We start from the raw sequence: 7,753 nt of genomic DNA, 5'->3' as shown, positions 1-7,753 counted from the left end.
AAGTATTTATATTCATACTGCCCAGGTTTCATCTCCATAAAATCTATTTCCTAATGTCTCCTAGGGGTTAATCCCCTGTCTCGGACCCCGTGGGTAGATACACTGATCTTAGCACAGTTGGTTTGTTGACAGGGCACACAGGCCTGAACGAGTTCTTGCACCAGCTGGTCTAGATGCGGGAGGAAAAACTCCTTCCGCATGACTTTGGTTAGTTTTGTTTTCCCTGAGTGGGTTCCTTCATGGAGCTGGCGCAAAAGTTGCCGTCCTAAGGCTTGTGGGAGGAAGATTCTGCCACCCTGAAGATGCAGCCACCCATTGGGGTTTTTGGTTCCACCTAGTTATCGCGCAACAAGGAGGTCTTCTTTTGTGTATTGCATTGACTTGCTTAGCACCGGAGGAGGCAGTGTTAGCAAGCAAGTGGTTCTGCGGTAAGCAGCATCTCTGGCCACTTATCTGCCTTTCCGTTCCTCTTGCTTCCATTGAGTTCCCTTTTGGGTGGCCTGGGCAGTGAATAATGGCCACCCTTTTAGGGGCCCAGATTGCCGCCAGTAAGTCTAGGATTTCTGCCTTGTTTTTAATGGTTTTTCCCTCTGCAGTGAGCAACCCCCTCTGTCAGTAAATTGCCCCGTGCACATGCGCAGTAGCAGAGGCATATTTGCTGTCAGTGTAAATGTTGACAGTTTTCCCCATACCCACTTTTAGGGCCTCCATCAGCACAATTAGTTCCGCTTTCTGGGCCGATGTTCCCTGGGGGAGAGGCTCAGCCCAGACATTCCCTTGCAGAGTGACCACTGCTGCCCCCGCATACCTGACCCCATCCTGCACGAAACTACTGCTATCTGAGAAGAGAATCAGGTCAGGGTTTGTTCTCGGAACGTCTGTTAGGTCCCATTGCAGCTTCTGGGAGATTCAGTGACCTCAAAACAACAGTGGGGCAGTCCTGCAGGGCTTTCTTCTGGCAGCAGGGTTGCTGGGTTCAAGCTGGTGGTATGCTGAAACTTGATACGCGGCTGATCTAGAAACAGCGCTTGGTAATGGGTTTTTCGGGCATTTGACATCCATTTGTCAGGGGCCCCTCGAAGCAAGGACTCCACCGGTGAGTTGCTGTGATAGTTAAATTCTGTCCCAGCATTAGCTTGTCTGAGTCCTTTACTAACATAGTGATAGCTGCAATGACCCGTAGGCAAGGCGGCCACCCTGAAGCTACAGGGTCTAGCTTCTTTGATAAATAAGCCACTGGCCTATTCCATGGACCGAGTTTCTGGGTTAGGACCCCTCGAGCAGCACCACACCTCTCATCCACAAAGAGGTGGAAAGGTTTTTCAATGTCCGGCAAGGCCAGAGCTGGGGCCGAGACTAAGGCAGTTTTAAGGGCCTGGAACGCTTTTTTTTCTGCCAGGGTCCATTGGAAGCTAGCTTCTGGTCCCTTTGTGATTTCATATAGGGGTTTTGCAAGCTCAGCAAACTTGGGGATCCACAGTCGGCAGTACCCTACAGCCCCTAGGAACTCCCGAACCTGCCTTTTGTTCCCCGGGGTGGGGTGCCTTCTGTGACTTGAATGTGCTAGGTAGTTAGAGACCTTTTACCTCCTTGGAGATTGTACCTGAGGTGGGTAGCTATTGATACGCAAAGCTGAACCTTTTTTGCTGACACCCAATACCTCAGTACTTAGAGTTCTTTGAACAGGTGGCAGGTAGCATTTAGGCACTCACCTCCTGTCGGGGCTGCTATTAATAAATCATCCACATAATGCAGCAGGGTTACCTCAGGGTGCTGCTGCCGAGAAGTTTGGAGGTCCTGACGAAGAGCCTCGTCAAACAACATAGGGGAATTTTTGAACCCCTGTGGGAGGCGCGTCCAAGTTAGCTGGCCACTTTCTCCTTTACCAGGATTTTTCCATTCAAAGGCAAACATAGGCTGACTCTGCCTGGCCAGTGGGATGCTGAAGAAGTCATCCTTGAGTTCCAGGACAGTATATACTTGTCTTTCGAGGGAGAGCCCACCCAAGAGGATATAAGGGTTAGGGACCATGGGATGAATGTCTTCCACTCGCTTGTTAACTTTCCTTAGGTCCTGCACTGGTTGGTAATCCCCTGTGCCTGCCTTCCAGACTGGGAGCAGTGGAGTGTTCCAGGGTAAGTGGCATGGTACTAAGATTCCAGCCTGCCAGAGGTGCTGGATGTGGACTGCAATGCCCTCCGGGCCTCCTGGGGTATAGGGTACTGCTTTACCCTAATGGGCACTGCCTGGCTTTTGAGCTGTACAATGACCAGCGGCTGATGGGATGCCAGCCTGGGGGGGATTTGATTCGGCCCATACTTGGGGAAACTCAGTCTGCAGCTGAGCTAGTAGAAAGGCGTTTGAAGAGTCAAGAGGGAACTTACCCTCTGTTAACACGTATTTCTTACTTAGAGGAATTTTTGATGCCTCTGGTTGGTTTAGGCTCACTGTTGCTGTGGCTTCTTGAAAACCTAGGTTGGCCTTGAGTTTATGCAGGAGGTCCTGTCCCAGAAGTGGATACGGGCAATCTGGCATTACCAGGAATGAGTGGGTTACTTCCCCTTTTCCTAGGCTTACCGTTTTTTCTGTGGTCCAGGGGCATAATTGAGTTCCAGTTGCCCCTTGGACCAGAGTCTGCTTCTTTTGCACAGGACGGTTATCTTTTTGGAGGACTGAGTTTTCAGCCCCTGTGTCTACCAGAAAGTGGACAAGTTCACCCCCCACAATGAGTTTTACCCTAGGCTCTGGGGGGTTTTTAGCAGAGCCCCGGCCCCATCAGTCAGTCTGTAGTTGGAGTACCAGAGTGGGCTGTGGCAGATGTTCTTCCAACTGCGGGGAGGGGCTCTGCTGCCGGGGCAGTTTGTTCGGGCAATCTTTTACATAGTGCCCAGACTTTTTGAAGTAGGTGCATTGGTCCTTTGCCAGTGACTTTCTCCTGGTGCCTCTGTTGGCTTCCCCCCCCAGTTGGTTGCCTGGGTTTGGCTTCTTCCAGGGCTGCCACAACTTGGCCATTTTCTTAGCCTACCTATCCTCCTGGGAGTTCCTATTGTTAAAAACTTTCTGAGCTATCTCTGGTAATTCTGATAAGCTTCTGCCTTCGACTCCCTTAATTTTTTGCAGTTTTTTCCTTATATCTGGGGCCGACTGGGAGACAAATGCTATGACCAGTGCCCTCCGGTTTTCTGGGGCTTCAGGGTCTATAGGAGTGTACGTCTGATAGGCCTCCATGAGCCATTCCAAAAAAGCAGTAGGGGATTCCTGTGGGCCCTGGATAACCTCACTTAGCTTAGATAGATTTGTAGGGTGCCTTGTGGCAGCCTGGAGACCCCCCATTAGAGTCAATAGGTGGTGAGATGCTCCCTACCATGATCAGTGTTATGGTCCCAGTTGGGTCTTGGGAAAAACGTGTTTTACCCGAGATTGTTTGGCTAGTCTGCCATCTGGCCCCAGGACTAGTCTTTTAGCCTCCTGGCAGATTCTTTCCCTTTCTTCCGCCATGAAGAGAGCTTGGAGCAGTTGCTGGCAATCATCCCAGGTGGGTTGATGGGTGAAAAAGATAGTTTCTAGGAGAGATATGAGACCCTGGGGTCTTTCAGAGAATGATGGGTTTTGGTTCTTCCAGTTATAAAGGTCACTAGTGGAAAAAGGGACATAGAACATGAAGGGCTGGACCCCCATTCCACCAGCATCCAGCCCCAGAGCCTGTCTCAGGGGGAGAATCACTGGTGTCTGTGCTTCTAGCTTTCCCAAGGACGAATCTGGGCTTGTTGGCTGGTCGGGGGTCACCTGCTCTCCCAAGGACAAATGAGAAAGAGAGGGGTAAAGGGGTTGATAGGAGGACCCGCTCCTAGTATGTGACAGACTGAGAATTTCCTGAGCCCCTTGCTTCCACCTGGGTATAGGGTACATCAGGGGAATTTCGTCATCCTCCAGTGGGCTCTAGAGGACTGGGGGCTTGGCCTTAGGGGTTTCCTGCAAAGTTAAAACATAAGAAAAGTTATTTTCCTTTTTTGCCTTTTTCATCCATGGTGGCTGCTGCATCACCAGGAGGTATCATGCAGTGATATATAGGATTTGGTCTGGATGGTGGCGGTAGACGAACTGGTGGACTTTTTCCGCTATAGTGAGGTTGAAGGTTCCCTCTGGCGGCCAACTGCAATTAGGAAATGTGGGCCACTTGAGGGAGCAAAAGGTGGTTAGTTTACCTTTGTTTACCTGGTCACCCAAGTCTTGTGCCGCTTTTTGGAAATTCTTGAAGTGGCACAAGATCAGCTGCAGAGGAGTGTCACGCTGAGAGCATTGTTGTCCCATGACATCAACAGCAATGACAGACACAACAGTGACAAACACCAAACACGAAAAGACAAGGACAAGGACTGAACAAAGAGATTTAACTGCCCGTGGGCAAAACAGGAGGTCCTGGTGGCGTTTCACTGGAACCTCAGACCCCAGAATTAGCGCTGTGTCCAACTTTCCTGAGGGTCCCTACAGGAGTGCACTCAAACAGAAATCAGGAACCTGACTTACCTCTCCAAGGGCTTCCAGGGGCATTGTGAGTCTACCAGAAGTACAGGCCCAATCTGACCCAGAGAGTTTGCTGGGATGCAGCCCCACAAGGCCCATCGGTTGAATCGGGTTCAATTTAAGCCCTCACTTATCCCGGACGAGCCCCTAAAGGAAGTAGGGTCCGAGCACTTAAATCACAGACATCAACACAAAGTTATAAGTAACAAAGGAGAGTTTTATTAGTCAAGGCCCTTGCTTGGAACTAGCTTCCTGCAAGTGGTCGCCGGCTGGCAAGAGCCTTGACTAATAACCTCTCCTTTGTTACTTATAACTTTGTGTCAGTGTCTGTGATTTAAGCGCTTGGATCCTACTTCAGTTCTTCCGGGTATATTCCCAGTAGGGGGATTGCAGGGTCATATGGAAGGTCGATTTTTAGATTTTTTAGGAATCGCCACACTGTTTTCCACAGAGGTTGTATTAGTTTACACTCCCACCAACAGTGTAGAAGTGTTCCTTTTTTGCTGCATTCTCTCCAGCATCTGTTGTTTTGGAGTTATTGATGATGGCCACCCTGACTGGCGTTAGGTGGTATCTTAGTGTGGTTTTAATTTGCATTTCTTTGATGACTAGTGAGACTGAACATTTTTTCATGTATCCGTTGGCTGCTCTTATGTCTTCTTTTGAGAAGTGTCTATTCACATTTTTTGCCCACTTTGTAACAGGGCTGTTTGTTTTTTTCTTGTTGGCAAGTTTGAATTCCTTATAGATCCTAGATGTTTAGGCCTTTGTAAGACATACAGTTGGCAAATATTTTTCCCAGCCTGTGGGTTGTCTCCCTGCTCTCTTGATGGTTTCTATGGCTTTGCAGAAGCTTGTCAGTTTGATGAGGTCCCACTTGTCTATCTTATCTCTTATGGCATGGGTGCTTGGAGTTTTGATCAGGAATTGGTTGCTAGTTCCAATTTCCATAAGGGTATCTCCTGCATTTTCTAAGGTTCTTATAGTTTGAGGTTTTAATTTAGGTCTTTGATCCATTTAGAGTTGATCTTTGTGTATAGTGATAGGTAGGGACCTTGTTTTAATATTCTGCATGTGGTCAACCAGTTTTCCCAGTGCCATTTACTGAATAAGTTCTCCTCTCCCCAGTGGTTGGTGGTGGAGGCTTTGCCAAAGATGAGTTGGTTGAGAAATTGAGGTTTTGCTTCTGGAATCTCTATCCTGTTCCATTGATCTATATGCCTGTTCTTGTACCAATACCAGGCTGTTTTTATTATTGTAGCTTTATAATAGAGTTTAAAGTCTGGAAGTGTGATACCTCCTGCTTTTTTTTTTTTTAATTATCATAATTTTAATGGTCAATAGCTTCTAGTTGGCTCTGGATGGTACAGTTAAACAATATACTTAAAGACCTCCACCAAGCGCATCCACACCCCCTCAGTAGCGTTTGCTTCCATCAGCATTCCACTGCCCAGTTAGACTTCCACAGCCTCAGACCCTGTTCTTGGGTTATGGAAATCCACATCTTAGTGTAATGAGCTGAAGAAACCCTTGGTACACCCATGATCTGTGTTATTTTAAAAAAATAACAAATATTAAACCAAACACTTTCCCAGGTTCCACTGCCTCACGAGCAAAAAATGTTACTGTGGCGACCTGAATATTCTGTTGTCTCTTGTGGGCTGGGTGGTTTTGCTTCTCTCCCTGTTCTACTGAAATCATATGGTGCAGAGTTCGTAAATCTTCTTTACACAGTACACCAGGGCAGCCAGTGCTGTCGTTTTGTGCAGTCTCTATCTGTGCAGGTCGTCCTTCTGGACCAGCACCACTGGGGTGGAGGAGGTAAGTGTGTGCAGAGACAGGCGGGACAGTTTATAGGCATTGTACTCTACTTGATACTTGCAGCAAGGGTCAAACTGCCAGGAGATTCCATAGAGGGTGCAGCAGGCCAGGCTTAGCACACCAGCGGGCAGGGAGATGTAGTGGGAATAATCTAAGGGCAGCGCCAACAGGGTGAAGAGGCAGGTGGTGCCCGCCAGCACAGCCGTCTTGTGTAGGCAGTTGCCCACAGTGATCCAGCGAGCCATCTCATCGCCGAAGCGGGTGGGCTCAATCACAATGTACTTGTACTGGGCTTCCAAGGCCTGTTCCGGCTTGTACTCAAACTGGTCTTGGGCATTCTCCCCATTGTAGATCTCGTGCACGATGTAGCAGTCTGTGGCCGACAAACTCACCCTCTCTCAGGCGCTGCCGCCACTGCTGCCCGGGCCAAGATGCCGCCTTCCCCAAGCGGCCATCTTGGAGACCTTTTTTTTTTTTTTTTTGGCTGAGGATTGTTTTGGCAATTTGTGGTCATTTACGTTTCCATATGAATTCCTGTATTGTCATTTCCCAGTCTGAGAACAGTGCTGCTGGCAATTTAATGGGTATTGTGTTAAATCTGTAGATTGCCTTGGGTAGGATGGACATCTTAACAATGTTGATTCTTCCAATCCATGGGCATGGAATATTTTTCCATTTGTTTGTGTCATCTTTGACTTCTTTGGCAGTGTTTTGTAGTTTTCATTGTAAAGGTCTTTCACATCTCTGGTTCGGAAGATGCCAAGATATTTGATTTTTTTTCTGGCTATTTTGAATGGCATTGTGCTTTTTATTTGTGTTTCCATTTGTTTGTTGTGGGTGTATAGAAATGCGACTGTCTTTTGCACATTGATTTTATACCCTGAGACTTTGCCCAAGTCCTTTAACAGTGCAAGGAGGTTTTTGACAGATTCTCTTGGGTTTTTGAGGTATAGTATCATGTTGTCTGCAAAGAGGGGTAACTTGACTTTCTCTTTTCCTATTTGGATACCACTGAGCCTTCTCTTGTCTGATTTCTCTAGCTAGGACTTCTAAAACTGTGTTAAAAGGAGGAGTGAGGGTGGGCATCCTTGTCTTGTTCTGGTTTTCAGTGGAAATGTTTCCAATTTCTGTCTGTTTAGCAGTATGGTGGCTGTGGGTTTCTCATAGATGGCTCTTACTACTTTGCGATATGTTCCATTTATGCCTAGATGTTCGAGAGTTTTTATCAAGAAGGGATGCTGGATTTTCATCAAAAGCTTTTTCTGTGTCTAATGATATAATCATGTGGTTTTTGTTTTCACATCTGTTGATGTATTTAATTATGATCTTATGAATGTTGAACCACTCCTGGATCCTGGGATGAAGCCTATTTGGTCATGGTGGATAATTCTTTTTTTTTTTTTTTTTG

The 7,753-nt window shown here is 47.4% G+C and overlaps 1 protein-coding gene and 1 pseudogene across 2 annotated transcripts in view; one reads left to right on the top strand and one right to left on the bottom strand.

Moving 5' to 3' along the window:
* The window catches only part of WDR78 (WD repeat domain 78), a 135,880-nt gene that overhangs the window by 72,142 nt on the left and 55,985 nt on the right, over nucleotides 1-7,753 (top strand). The gene's annotated exons all lie outside the window — the stretch shown is intronic.
* On the bottom strand, nucleotides 6,222-6,800 carry LOC103274772 (annotated as a pseudogene).

This window comes from Carlito syrichta, unplaced genomic scaffold (genome assembly GCF_000164805.1).
Source record: "Carlito syrichta isolate Samal-C Ts95f unplaced genomic scaffold, Tarsius_syrichta-2.0.1 Scaffold314875, whole genome shotgun sequence".
Classification (NCBI taxonomy): Eukaryota; Metazoa; Chordata; class Mammalia; order Primates; family Tarsiidae; genus Carlito; species Carlito syrichta.
Note: the sequence above shows the minus strand (reverse complement) of the source record. Positions and strands in the feature narration are given on the sequence as shown.